At 40.4% G+C, this 12,606-nt stretch overlaps 1 protein-coding gene across 1 annotated transcript in view; it reads left to right on the forward strand.

Annotated features, from left to right (window-relative positions):
* Nucleotides 1-2,582: 2,582 nt before the first annotated feature.
* Nucleotides 2,583-12,606, forward strand: part of tanc1b (tetratricopeptide repeat, ankyrin repeat and coiled-coil containing 1b) — a 106,071-nt gene continuing 96,047 nt past the window's right edge. The window contains 1 exon segment of the mRNA XM_034575053.1: nt 2,583-2,690. The gene's annotated coding sequence lies outside the window, so the exon portion shown is untranslated.

Consider the following 12,606-nt stretch of genomic DNA (forward strand, 5'->3'; position numbering starts at 1 on the left):
CACAACCTGACATCACAGGAAGTGTAAGAGTAACAAACAATAGCTATGTTATTGCCAAGCTCTAAAGAGGTTGACCCTGAACATTCAAGTATGTGTGTGTGTGTGACTGTCTGTTTGCACCAAAAAGCCCCCAAACAATATCTGCCACTTGTGCGTTTGCCAGAGAAAGTACACGACTGATCTCCTCGTAAACACAATGTGTCGACCCCAGATTCTTTGCGATGCTCATGCTGTCTGCACAGGCCTCGGACACCATCTGTGTGTGAAGTTCACAGACCTCTCTGGCTCTGCTGGAGGAGCCGAGCAGTTGGTGGTCTGCTTGTGACTTGCAGACATGGCTGATCTTCACTGCCAGTTTTTCTGCCCAGTCCCCCCAGTCACCCCCCCATCTGAGGAGCCTCGCTGACCCCGGGACGCCCACACCACACTGCTGAGAAAACACACTGAGGAGGGGGACGACTCAGAAGATGTGGTCTGTCGTCCCCAAATGTCCTCACCACAGTAGGATGTGACAGGCTCACTGCACAATAATAAAGATGTTGCAGCGTACACTGTCAACAATACTGAATTACATTTAGAAAAATAACTTAAACCAATTGTTTTATGATATTACTCTGTTCAGCATTACTTAAGTGAGACTGGTTTTGCTGCATAAAATATTATTACCACATGAGGTCGCTATAGTCTAAGATGTATTGTGCGCTTCACTCTAATCAGACCAGGGTGAATCCTACTTTCAAACAAGCCTTGCAGTGTATTTTCATGCAATTATACATTAACATAAGCATTCATTTGCACGTTTGAAGCTGTTGCATGATTATAAATTTACCAGATTTTGTTTTAAAGGATTGCCCGATTATGATATTTCTGTCCTTCCACGGAAATACAATTTAAATTAAGCTATAGGCTAAAATGTATTATAAGATGTTGAGGTTTAGAAATCTACAGCACATCCAGATTCAGCAGTATAAATAGAAAGGTACAGATTGGCATCCTGCTTTTAACAGCCACTTACACAAACCTAAATCAAATACACAAACACTTGCATAAAAGCTTTCGACTCATCTTTCGACCTATCATCTTCTTCTAATGTCCATTAGTGAGGAGGAGGTTACACAGTGAAACATCTAAGATTGTTAACAGTTACAGACAACCTGTAGTTTGCGTCAGTTTGATGTTTAGAACAAGCAAAGATTGAACTGGTGACAGGAGTGTGTAATTCAGGCTGTTGTGCAGGAGCTGTTCAGATTATTGACTTAAATAAAACAATCTCACAAAGTGAAAATACTTGATTACGAGCCTTCTACATAAACACGGACAAAATATATCAACAATACGAGACCAATCTTCCTTTTGACAGATATGAGACGTTAAAGCAGAGCAACTGCTGTCGTCAGTCCAGGTGGTGCCATGTTACTTTTTATACCCTTTAAGTTTTTAATGCAGCCGTGCATCAGATTTTATGAGCAGCTTTGTGTCTCTGCACAGCAGCAAACAACTACAGACACATTTAGAGCAGAACTCTTTTTATAACATGAATGATTCTGATATAAAATAGAAGTACAATTGAGGATTATCTTTAATTCTCACTCAACATATAGATTTTCAACATATTTTAATATAAAATGGCCCAAAGCTCAACGTGACAGCTTCAAATAGCTTGATTTGTACGAACAATCCAAAACCAGCTTGAATCTGAAAATATTTGGTCCTATTCCTTATATCATTTAACGGTTATGTTGCTGATTATTTAAATATTTATGGATTCATTGATCAATAAACTGATCACTTCAGCTTTGACTCTGAAATGTAGCCGACAGGAACATTTGAATAAATTAGCTACACAAAATGAAAATAGGCCTAAAGAAGCAAAGTGTGGATCAAATAAATGAGTAAATGAATCTTCATGATCAGTCTCAAGTGCTGATTTATCAATGGTGCAGATTCTTAATCTGTGTAATAGACAGAGGACTCATGTTTAATGACCTGCCAACCAAAATCTGGCACACCAATGTTTTTTAAGTGTTTTTCAGACTGGGTAGATCTAACTCTAACAACCTCTGAAAAGACAAAATGAAGAGTTCGGTTATCCTCACGTGTTCTTGTTGTGGGAAAGGCTTTGAAACCACATTCATTGGAAATAAAGCCGCAATTAATTATAATTAAACTGCTTAAGATAAATAAGAGAATCAGAATCGGGTTTTATTACCATGCAGGTATACACACAAAGGAATTTGCTGTGGTGCATTTGTGCAAGTATAAATATAAAAAATATAAAAAAATAGGAAACAAAATTAAATATAAACAACACTACAAGCACCAGGAGGGATTGTGCAATACGTTGTAAATATACGTAAATGTACAAATAATTGTTCATTAGAAATAATAACATAAACAAAACACAAATAAATCAATAGATAGACCAATAGACCAATAGATAGATAGATAGATAGAAAGAAAGAAAGAAAGAAAGAAAGAAAGAAAGAAATCATCCTGGTTCTCTGCATCCCTCACACATGACCTCATGCTGGGAGGAGGAGGTGGAGGAGGAGGAGGAGCCCGGCGGCCCGCAGCCTGCCCACCTTTGGCGGATCAACTGGGGGAACTGGAGTCCGTGTGGAGACCTTACGCCGGAGGACCGGGAAAACTTTTATACTTTTTTGTACTTTGCTCTCCATGACATTTAACAGGTAAGACTTTTACCAGCACACTCGCGGGGCGGTGGGTGGGGGGCGAAGAGAAGTCGGTTAACCGGTGGAGAAGCGGTGACAGGGAGTTTGTTTTAGCCGCGGTGGGGGAGTTGGTTCTTGGGGAGGAATGTCGGGACATGTCCCTGAAAGCAGCCGTCACCTCCAGCCCCGCAGCCCCGGAGCACCGCTGTCTGTCAGCGGGGGAACTTCTCTCCTCTCAGCCTCTGAACTTCCTGCGTGGACATTTACTCCTTCTACTACTTTAACGTTGTGGCTGCGTTAAGCTGCGTGTTAACCGCGCTAGCTGCCTGGTTAGCTCAGGTAGCGGTGTTTGGTTAGTTTGGTGTGAACCGGACTTAACGGGACTCACCATGAGTCGCTGGGAAAAGCAACGAGGAAGAAGTTTCACTTTTATCCTGCAACACGTGACTTGTACTTCACCGTCGCCATGGTGATACTTAAGGGCTGAAACGATAAGTCGATGGATTAGTCGGTTCATTAGTCGATTTGGATTCGTTTAACTTTTACTTCTACATGTTTTCATTGGCGTTTCCCTCTAAAATTGGCTGCAACTCATGATCACTTAAAACAAATATTTGTCAGTGTCAGGAGATGTTGGTCACAGAAAGTTGACATCCTAAAGTTGGACTGACAATCCCAAAGATACTTCAGGCTGGAAAGTGAAAAAACTTCAATATGTATCATAATGTAAATTTCATCAATGGCAATATAACAACAGTCTAATACATCAATATTGTGCACAGTAAGGAAGTATTGTACATAGATAGATAGATAGATAGACAGACAGACAGACAGACAGATAGACAGACAGACAGACAGACAGATAGATACTCTACAGTCAAACACAGGAGCATGAGTATAATAAAAGATGAGTCAAAATGAGTCAAGAATAAGTTCACTGCAGTGAGATGAAAGTCCAGCCACAAAAACTACTACAAAGCTGTCACTGTCACGAAGTATGTGTTAATGGAGATAATATTTTTTTTGCTATTTTGGATTTTATACACTTAAGTATTGATTGATAGATACATTGAAAAAAATCAGTTTACACAAAGCCACAGCAGAATATCCCATATTGTTTGTTACTGTATTTCCTAACTTGCCTTAAGATAAACACACTTTCTTAAAGACCCTTCAATGGTGTGTCATCCTCATTGTGCAGTATGTCATGCTTATTGTGGAGTCACATCCCATTCAGTCGGATGCACGTGCAGTTCATTACTTTTCTTGGAGCTGTGTGGTCTTGTTTGATGCTAATGTTAGTCTCTATTTTGTGATTGGAGGCGGTGGTTTTCAAAGCAGCAAACCCAGCCCAGATGAAGTGGTAGGCTTCAGGCTAGAGGACTGTAATCTAGTCCTCCCACATAGGATTGAGTCATTGAAGTTTGAACTCGGCTGGTTGTGTGTGACTTTTCTGTTTCCAGTATATTTTCAGTGGAGGAATCCTCTTGTAGCTCAGCCAGGTGCTTTGAAAAAAACAGCACTCTGATTTTTTCCTATTGAGAAGCAGCCTCTAAATGCCAGGATGCACCTTTGATCATTGTCAGCACATGAAGTCATTGATTCAACGTACACTCGGAGCAAGTGTTAAGAAGTCTTCATAACCTTGCAACCTCTTTTATCTTGATAGAACCTGCCACAGCATTTGCCATTTCCTATGTCGAGTTATGCGTCTCAATCTGCCGCCAATAGCAATTCCACTGTATATGCCACGGTGTTGATTTTTCCATTTTAAACTCAACAGGTGGAACAGGCTTAGCTGCTGACAGTCGTGCTGACAGCCGGTTCGCCTGGAGATATTCAGTGTTAACTTTCCAACATCATATCAGGCAATTTTACGCAGATTATGGATTTGTATGCCGCAATGCCAAGGCCAGAGCAACCCCAATTGTCTACCAACTGCAGCGTTATGAGGCGTTTGTTCGGCAGAGCACTCAACTTATTGAAAGTGCCACAAGAGTTTACCTCCCAGTCTCTTCAGAGCCTAGTTCCCATGGTCCCCAGCCAGTTGGCCAGTAACAGAGGCTGGCATTGGAGTCGCATTGTTATGGCTGAGGAGGGAAAGTTATTAGAGCCAGTGACCTGACAGACAGCACATACTGAGCTGTTGTTGAGGATGATGATCATTATTGTGTACCGTTTGAAAGGGGCCACTCACCGTAGGAGCACATGGTTCCAACAGGAAATGCCGAGTTTTTAGAGGTTAGTTGGGTTCAGGACCTTCACTGTAACTAAGATAGGGTTAGGGGGTTAGGGGTTAGGGTTGAATGTAACAATATGGTGATGCCATATAACCAAACCTTACCACAAATATAAGCAGCATCATGATGCCCTTTATCAATCAGTCCTAGTTCTTTTGCACAAAAACCTGTTTGGTGCCTTTCAAATTAATTCTGGTGGATTAAGTATGTAAAGTAAAGTTGAATTTGTGTAATTCTTTATTTCTTTTTTTGGGGGTTAATGTGGAAGTTGTCAATCCACTAACATCTACATTATAGTGCAGGTATGATCACTCAATCATGATTGTACCAAAACGGTCATGTGGACACATGCTCTGTGAGAAAATAAAATATAGCTTGGCCTAACCTACGATAATAATTTTGTGATTTACATTTGTTATAGTGATAATTGAGATTTGCGGTATCACGGTTCCGCTGTCCTTTATGGGGATACAATATTGTTGATGTTTTTATCACGTTACAGAATCGTTACACCCCTTACTGAGTTCCATACCTGGAGAGAAACACTCTCCTTCAATAAGACACTTGATGTTGCAAAAACCAAACATGCCTAACAGAGCAAAATGAAAGTATTGTGAAATTATTATCCCTCTAAGCGGAGATGCATGTTCTCAACATCATATGTGAGTCATGAAGCTCTTAAATGTCTCGATTTCATTCGCTGTCAGCTCTCATTAGTTCTCAGTGTTGGACGGAGGATCACACACATTATCTGGGGTCAGTGCTACTGGCAAAGTTGGGTTTTGCAATTGAATTTGCTCAAGTTTCTTAAGTACTCATGACAATTCATGTATCAACTTGCTTCCTCACAATTTATTTGCCCCATTTACCCTTAGGTCATCTATTCAAAAATGGCAAAATGACAGGCGTGCATATTGAGTTGCCTTTGTATTTCACTGATTGTTTTGGCCCTTGTATGAGGCATTCCTCTGAGTTACACACCAAGAATTTATCATAGCAGAAGAACAGTATTTTCTGTAGTGGAAGTTGAAAGTCCAGGTGAGCGGGCATATATACGTTTCCAAGGTCTGTGCACGTGTGCATGTGCACTCATGCTTGCATGTGTGTTTCTAGAGCACGTGTGTGTGTTTGGCATGTTTCCTACTAACAGCTGTTACTGATTTACATTTTTGTCAAGCCTTTTTCGAACGCCCCAGAGAGCAATTCAGTGGTGCAAAGCGCCTCCGACATACCAAAGTGTGAAATCCAGTATTTGTAGCAAGGTTCTTTAAAAAGAACCATAACAATGTGACTAAATATTAATTTAGTCGAAACTTTTATTGGGATTCTGATAAATACTGTGGGGTCGTACAGACTGAGACCACTTTCCCATTCAAGTGAAGTGGAGAGTGGTGATAGACTCATCATATTAAGGCCTCAACACACAGAGGGTTCTTCCTATAGAGCGAAAGCCCTCAAGAACTTTATGACTTCACAGTGGGACCGCCCCGAATCCTCGTAGACTTTGTGGGAAAGTTTGTCAAAGTGTGAGTCTTTAAAGTCTAACACTGGAACTGGGTGCACCCAGCTTGATGTATTCCAGCCATAACAATGAATTAAACAATTTTTTTCCTATGCTAGTCTCTGAGTCAGACCTGTCAACTTTTTTGTCTATGCTACAATTCAGTCTGTAATAGGCAGTTGCACATTAAAGACTGAACAGCAGTTTGACTCATACATGCATTGAGTTTGTTTTCCTCCAAGGGCGGTTGCCCCTCAACCCCCAACCTCCTTGCCTTCTTCACACATGAATTACATTTATTGTTTTTTATACACTAAATGTTTAATACTGAAATTGTTTCATTTAATAAAGCCTCAGAGAGACTGGCTAAGAATAAACATGCACTCCAAAATTGACAAGTGGTGGTGACATCTTATCTGCAAAGAGCTTTTGGGTCTTAAGCCCTGTTGAATGTGTAGTTACTTGAAGCCTGATACACAAGGCATGTTGTTGGATTCAAGTTCATCACGTGGCTGTCGCTGTTAAATAATGTAATTTGTCCTGGTAAGATGCCGAATCATTTATTTGACCCTCTGGCCGACAAACCTCAGTGTGAGGAGAATCTCTCCTTGTGCTTGCAGAAACTTCCTGTAGACTTTAAACACTACTTGTTAATGTTTTACCCTTAATCAAATAGCAGACTTCCTGGGAGGCTAATGTCGAATTAAGTGTAAGGAGCAAGGAAACAGCTTTATTTATATTTACCTCAGATGGCCAATAACACTTTGATTGTTATGGCAAATCAGTAATAGAGTGATAGTAATGGGGGATACGGTTTAATCAGCAGTGATAACGGGAGTTATTGACCGTAACCCTGATGCGGTGGTTGTTGTAACTCAGTTTTCAGTTTAGTATGCGGCTGGTTGATCATTTCTGAAGAGAGGTGGTAGCTGGTTTAGCTTGAGGAGTGTGTAATTATAGAGTTTCAACTAAGAGAAAAGAAAAAGCTCATTAACAAAAGAAAAAGCTCAGAGAGAATAAACTTAAAAGGTAGTCCTGCTTTATAGAGCTGCTATATAGACATGCACAGACATTTTCCTGGAATCTTCTAGAGGGGCTGTATGTGAGAAAGCCTCGAGTCAAAAACACTTTCCATAGCAATATTTGTACATCATATTTGTACATCATGCTCTACTCAAGCGCTACCCCTCGCCTCAAGAAACTGGGTCTGGAGTTGGTGTCTGAAAACAGGTTACGTTAACTCCTCTGAGTCTACATTACACACTGATCTGTAAAGTTATATCAGTGTAGGTTGTACAGTATGTAAGCGTAGTTTTTTATTTTAATCTGTGTAAAGCAGGGAGGGTAGTATTTATCTGGAGAGGATGTGCAACAATTCTTCTTATTCCGACATTTTAGTTTCAAGTTTTGTCTCTTTCCAGAGCCTGGGGTATAACTGTGAATTCAGAGCAATGATCCCCCTCTAAAACATGCCTTGACACTTCTAGGGCAACGCAGGTCTGATAATGAAGACACAGGTTTAACCAAAGTCACAACTACACCCACATGTTGGCCTGCATCTGGATTTAATCAGTCACATTAGAGATGATCAAGGACAAGTGGCCACAGAGGGCTAAATCTGTCTTTCCAAAATGACAGCACCTTTCCCATGGCAGTCTAATGAGTAGATCAGACTTGTTATCCTTTTTTAATGTCACGCTGAGCCGTGCAGCTAGTCCTCCTCAATAACAGACCAGCTGGCTCTGCCCCAAGCTAGAACTGAATCCGCGTGTGTATGTGATGGGATGGTATGATTTCCCACAAGGTAGCTCCTTTTCTCATCATTTAGTTAAAAAAAATACTCCCTTGGAATTTCTTATATCCTCGCAGAAGAAGTACAAACAGGTATCAAATTAAATTAAAAGCCAGTGTGTCGTAGGGTGTTGAGCCACCATAGACCTAAAAGCTTCAGTGTGCATTAGAGGTGTAGCCGCACACAAAAATCACAGTTTGGTATGTAACTCAGCTTTGAGGTGACAGTTTGATATGTTTTTGGGACAACAAGAATAATTAAAGAAAATAAAGAACATTAAACAGCTTCTTTTTTTGTTCTTTTTAAAATTCAAACATTGGTTTGTTAACGATCGATTACAGGTTTCAATTACTTTCAGCACATGTTTAAAATCTGTGTTCTCAACAACACAGAAAGGCCACATATCCACTGCTGATAAAACACCTATGCTGTTTGTTATCGCTTTCTCTTGTTCTGAATTGTTAACTAGAGGCTGTTTGAATACCTCCGGGGGGCGGGCTGTGTTTGCACAGCACTCGTTGAAACACGGAATTCCAAATTGAGTTTCACACACATAGAAAGTTCTGCATGTGCAGTGGCTGTATTTGTTCGGTACACACGTGTGGCCCATACCAAAATGTTTTGTTACAAATACAGATACATGTACCGTTAGTGTGTATCGGTCCTAGAAGTACATTTGTATCATACAAAAAAACCCTTTGTAGTTGTCCATTAAACCCACCACTTCTTCTGATTCATTGCAGACACATGCTGCTAATAGGCACTTTTCACAGCAGACACTTTGACATGTCACAGCAGGAACAGCACAGGTGTAAATAGAGTTCTATTCCACTGCTTCAGTTTCAGGATCCTGGTACTGAGCGTGCCGGCCCACTGTCACACGGTCAGTTCTTATTGGGACACTTGAACTGAATAGAGCCATTGTTGCTGTTATCAGTAACACCTGTTCTATTCCTGTGGTGACATGTCAAAATGTCTGCTGTGGTATTGGTATTCAAGGATTTCCTGAAGGAGTGGAACTCTAGAGACAGCCTTTATTTTACTTTTTTAATATACAGTTTTGAATACATATTAAGGAATTGGGGCTGCTAACGTAGACAAAATGATGGTTTGTTTATTGGTTTTTTTTGCCAGATGATAGCACCATAACAACATCGTGCCTAGAGGTTCTCCTTTGTAAAGTTGGCTGTAGTATTATATTGACGAGTTAGACTTTGTCTTTCCTCTTCAAGGCCAGCTGTTGGCGTTCCAAGACATTTCCCTTTTTGCTCAGTATAAGAGGAAGGCGTGCTTCTCAAAGGCTCTAAGGTTGAGGGGGAAGCACTCGAGTCAAACCGGTAGACGCGTTACATAAAAATGTCTGTTCTTTTGTTGTCCACTCATGCTAGTGTGAATAACAACCTTTGCTTACAATGGCCGACACAGAGACTGTGCTGTCCTCCGTACCGACTCCCTACACTTCCTCCTTCAATGGTTTGTTAGCAAACTTCCCATTGTTTATGCAGCATTTGAACTCACCGTCCAGGCCGGGCCTGTTTCCTGCACTCAGCACACGGACAACAAAAGGAACAGATAATTATGGAGTTCACAGGAATATTTAAAAATATCTGATTACTTTTAGGCACTGGGAAATGAACGGGCTTGAAGGTCAGCCCATGGTGCAAAGTTCCATGTTGCTATGACAACAGTTTGGAAATCCGAGAGTGATCATTCATGTAGAATCAGTTGATGAAGAGAGCTGGCAGGGCGTTTCAGCAGGAAATAGATGAACGCACAGGCTGGAAAATTGCTGTTTCGCAGCCGCCCTGGAAGAGAGGTGAAGATATTCTGAGTTTCAGGCTACTCTCTCTATTGTCTGCTACCCCACAGAGGACAAAGCAGCTTCTAACTGCCACTGCATGTAAAATGCTTACCTGCCAGAGGCGACCGGTGCAAACAATGCCGTTTCCGTTCTATATATAGCTGTCTTCTCAGATGTCTGTGGTATAGCAAGGAAGCTCCATTAACCACATGTCACGTCCGTATTGTGGAGGTGAGAATCTTTTCTACTCCCCCACCTGCAAGGATTTGAACTCTATCAATGAAGTGGTGACCTGGAAAACATACATGTTGATAGCCTGAGGCACCTTTTAACCACTCTGGGTTCCATTTTCTCTTCTCAGAAAGTAAACTGTCTCTACATTGTGCCTTTTAGATTGGAGTGTTTCGATCTGCTCCAAGGTATCAGGCCGCCCATGTGAAGGTCACACAGCTGACATACAGCATGAATGGCTGAAAATGCTAGAAGTGAAGAAACATTCTTAATGGCACTTTATTTCCCCAAACAAAATTTTAAGAATTGGAGGGGCGATGATTTCATTATGATGTCATTTTCACACACGATGATGAATGATTGGTTAATCTGTCGACTAGAGGGGAGTTTTTCTCTCCATAGTTGCCAAGTGCTTACTCATTGTGGGAACCATTGAGTTTCTTTATAATATTGTAATGTCTCCACCTTACTATGTAACGTGCCTTGAGATAATGTATGTTGTGATGTAACGCTATACAAATACAGTACAATGGAATTTAATTGAACAAGTTGTTTGTTTTGTCTTTAATGTTTTCGGTTGCAAAAGTTATAACACTGTATGAAGTCATTTTTTGACTTCATGGTGATGTCATTATGATGTCATTCTACCATATGATGTCATTATTTGACTTCATGGTGATGTCATTATGATGTCATCATTATTTTTCCATCTTTTCTGACATCACTTCATGACGTCATTAATCATAACATACAATATGATGAGGAATGATTTACTGAACAATGTCAGCTTTACATTGTCTCTCTAATCGTATTATTTGTGGAGCTATCTTGAAAAATGTGTTTTTGGGACCATATTTCTGTTGTCCTTGACCTTAGACCGATCAGCTCCAAAAGCTGATCATCTGGAGATAACCTCCCAAGTAATATCCTCACCAGGTTTTGTGTGAATCTGTCCATGCAGCGTTGTTGTTTGATATCCTTTTGAAGCCTTTTCATGACTTTTGGCTGTTGCTCTCTTTCGCCTAAAAAAGATTTGGGTCAAATGAATATTTAGGGTTTATTTTGTCCTGTCATCCACAGAAACCTGTAAGCCACTGTGGGACTTTCACTGTTCTCTTGTTATTTCTAAAGGGCCCCTTTTTAAGGGGTCATGGATTGAGGCAAATATGAAACATGCAGTGGGATAGACCTGACTTTGAAGGCCCGAGGAATCTTGGTGCTTGACTTGCTGCATACCATGCAATCCATGACTCCTCTCTGACAAGACTTTCTCACAAAGGTCACAGTTATATTTCACCCACAGCTTAAGCTTCGCTGCATTTGAAGTTGACAGTGGAATCTTTGCCAAAGTAGGATCCACACTTGATTTCACACTGATTTTCACAGTTTTTTCAGGAATTCTAACATCTATTTCCAATAAAAACAGCTTATTATACAACATATTGTCCTTATGCCTGTTGAATATAATAGACTTAATGAAGTGACTCAGTACTACAGTACTGTATTGAGCATTTCTTTGTGTTTAAGTAGTTTTAACTGACAATCAGTATAATTTAAGTTTGATTTGAGTAAGTTAGTAGTGAAATTAGAATTTATGTTGTAATGGAGTAGATTACTATGATTTAAAAAAAAATATTTGTGATTAACTGATTTGTGATTGATTAATCTTCTATCATATACCTGACTAACATCCGAAGAAAACATTGTTTCACCCCTACCAGAAATCAGAGTTAGTACAATAATAATATCAGCTTAATTTCTGGCTTTTGAGGTCAAGTATCATAGTTGTCTGTTCATTTGGCAAGAATATGCCTGTGCCTCATACAGGGAGAAATATCTCTCTATTACACTATGTAGCACAGCGTTTAAAATATATGTTATTGATATTAATTATTGATTAGAGATTAGTATTGGTTAGATTAGACATGTTGGGCTTTTATTTAAGTATTGTTCAGGGCTTAATTCCACTCCTGGGGATAAACAGGCTGATGGAAACTTATCTCAAGCTAAAAAGTACAGGACAGTAGATGATGGTTAAATAGGTGGTGTCTCATTCTCAGTGGGAATAGACTATGTGTGTGTGTGTGCGAGTGTGTGTCTGGTGGCTGTGACGGGGGAGGGGTGGTGGAAGGAATTTGTCATGTTGGCTTTTGGAGTTTCAAGAGGGCGGTTTTCATTTCCTACGGGTTAACATGGGTGATGTTTATTGTTGCTGTGGAGATGAGCCAGCAGCTCCCACACAGCAGTGAGCACCAGGCTAATGCACCGTGCTTTATCATACTATACTGCTGCACCACATAGATAAAGACAGGTCTGTTTTATACTACATCTCATGTGCTCTTTACTCTGCTGTCAGGCCATTTATTATC

The sequence above is a fragment of the Hippoglossus hippoglossus genome, chromosome 21 (genome assembly GCF_009819705.1).
Source record: "Hippoglossus hippoglossus isolate fHipHip1 chromosome 21, fHipHip1.pri, whole genome shotgun sequence".
Classification (NCBI taxonomy): domain Eukaryota; kingdom Metazoa; phylum Chordata; class Actinopteri; order Pleuronectiformes; family Pleuronectidae; genus Hippoglossus; species Hippoglossus hippoglossus.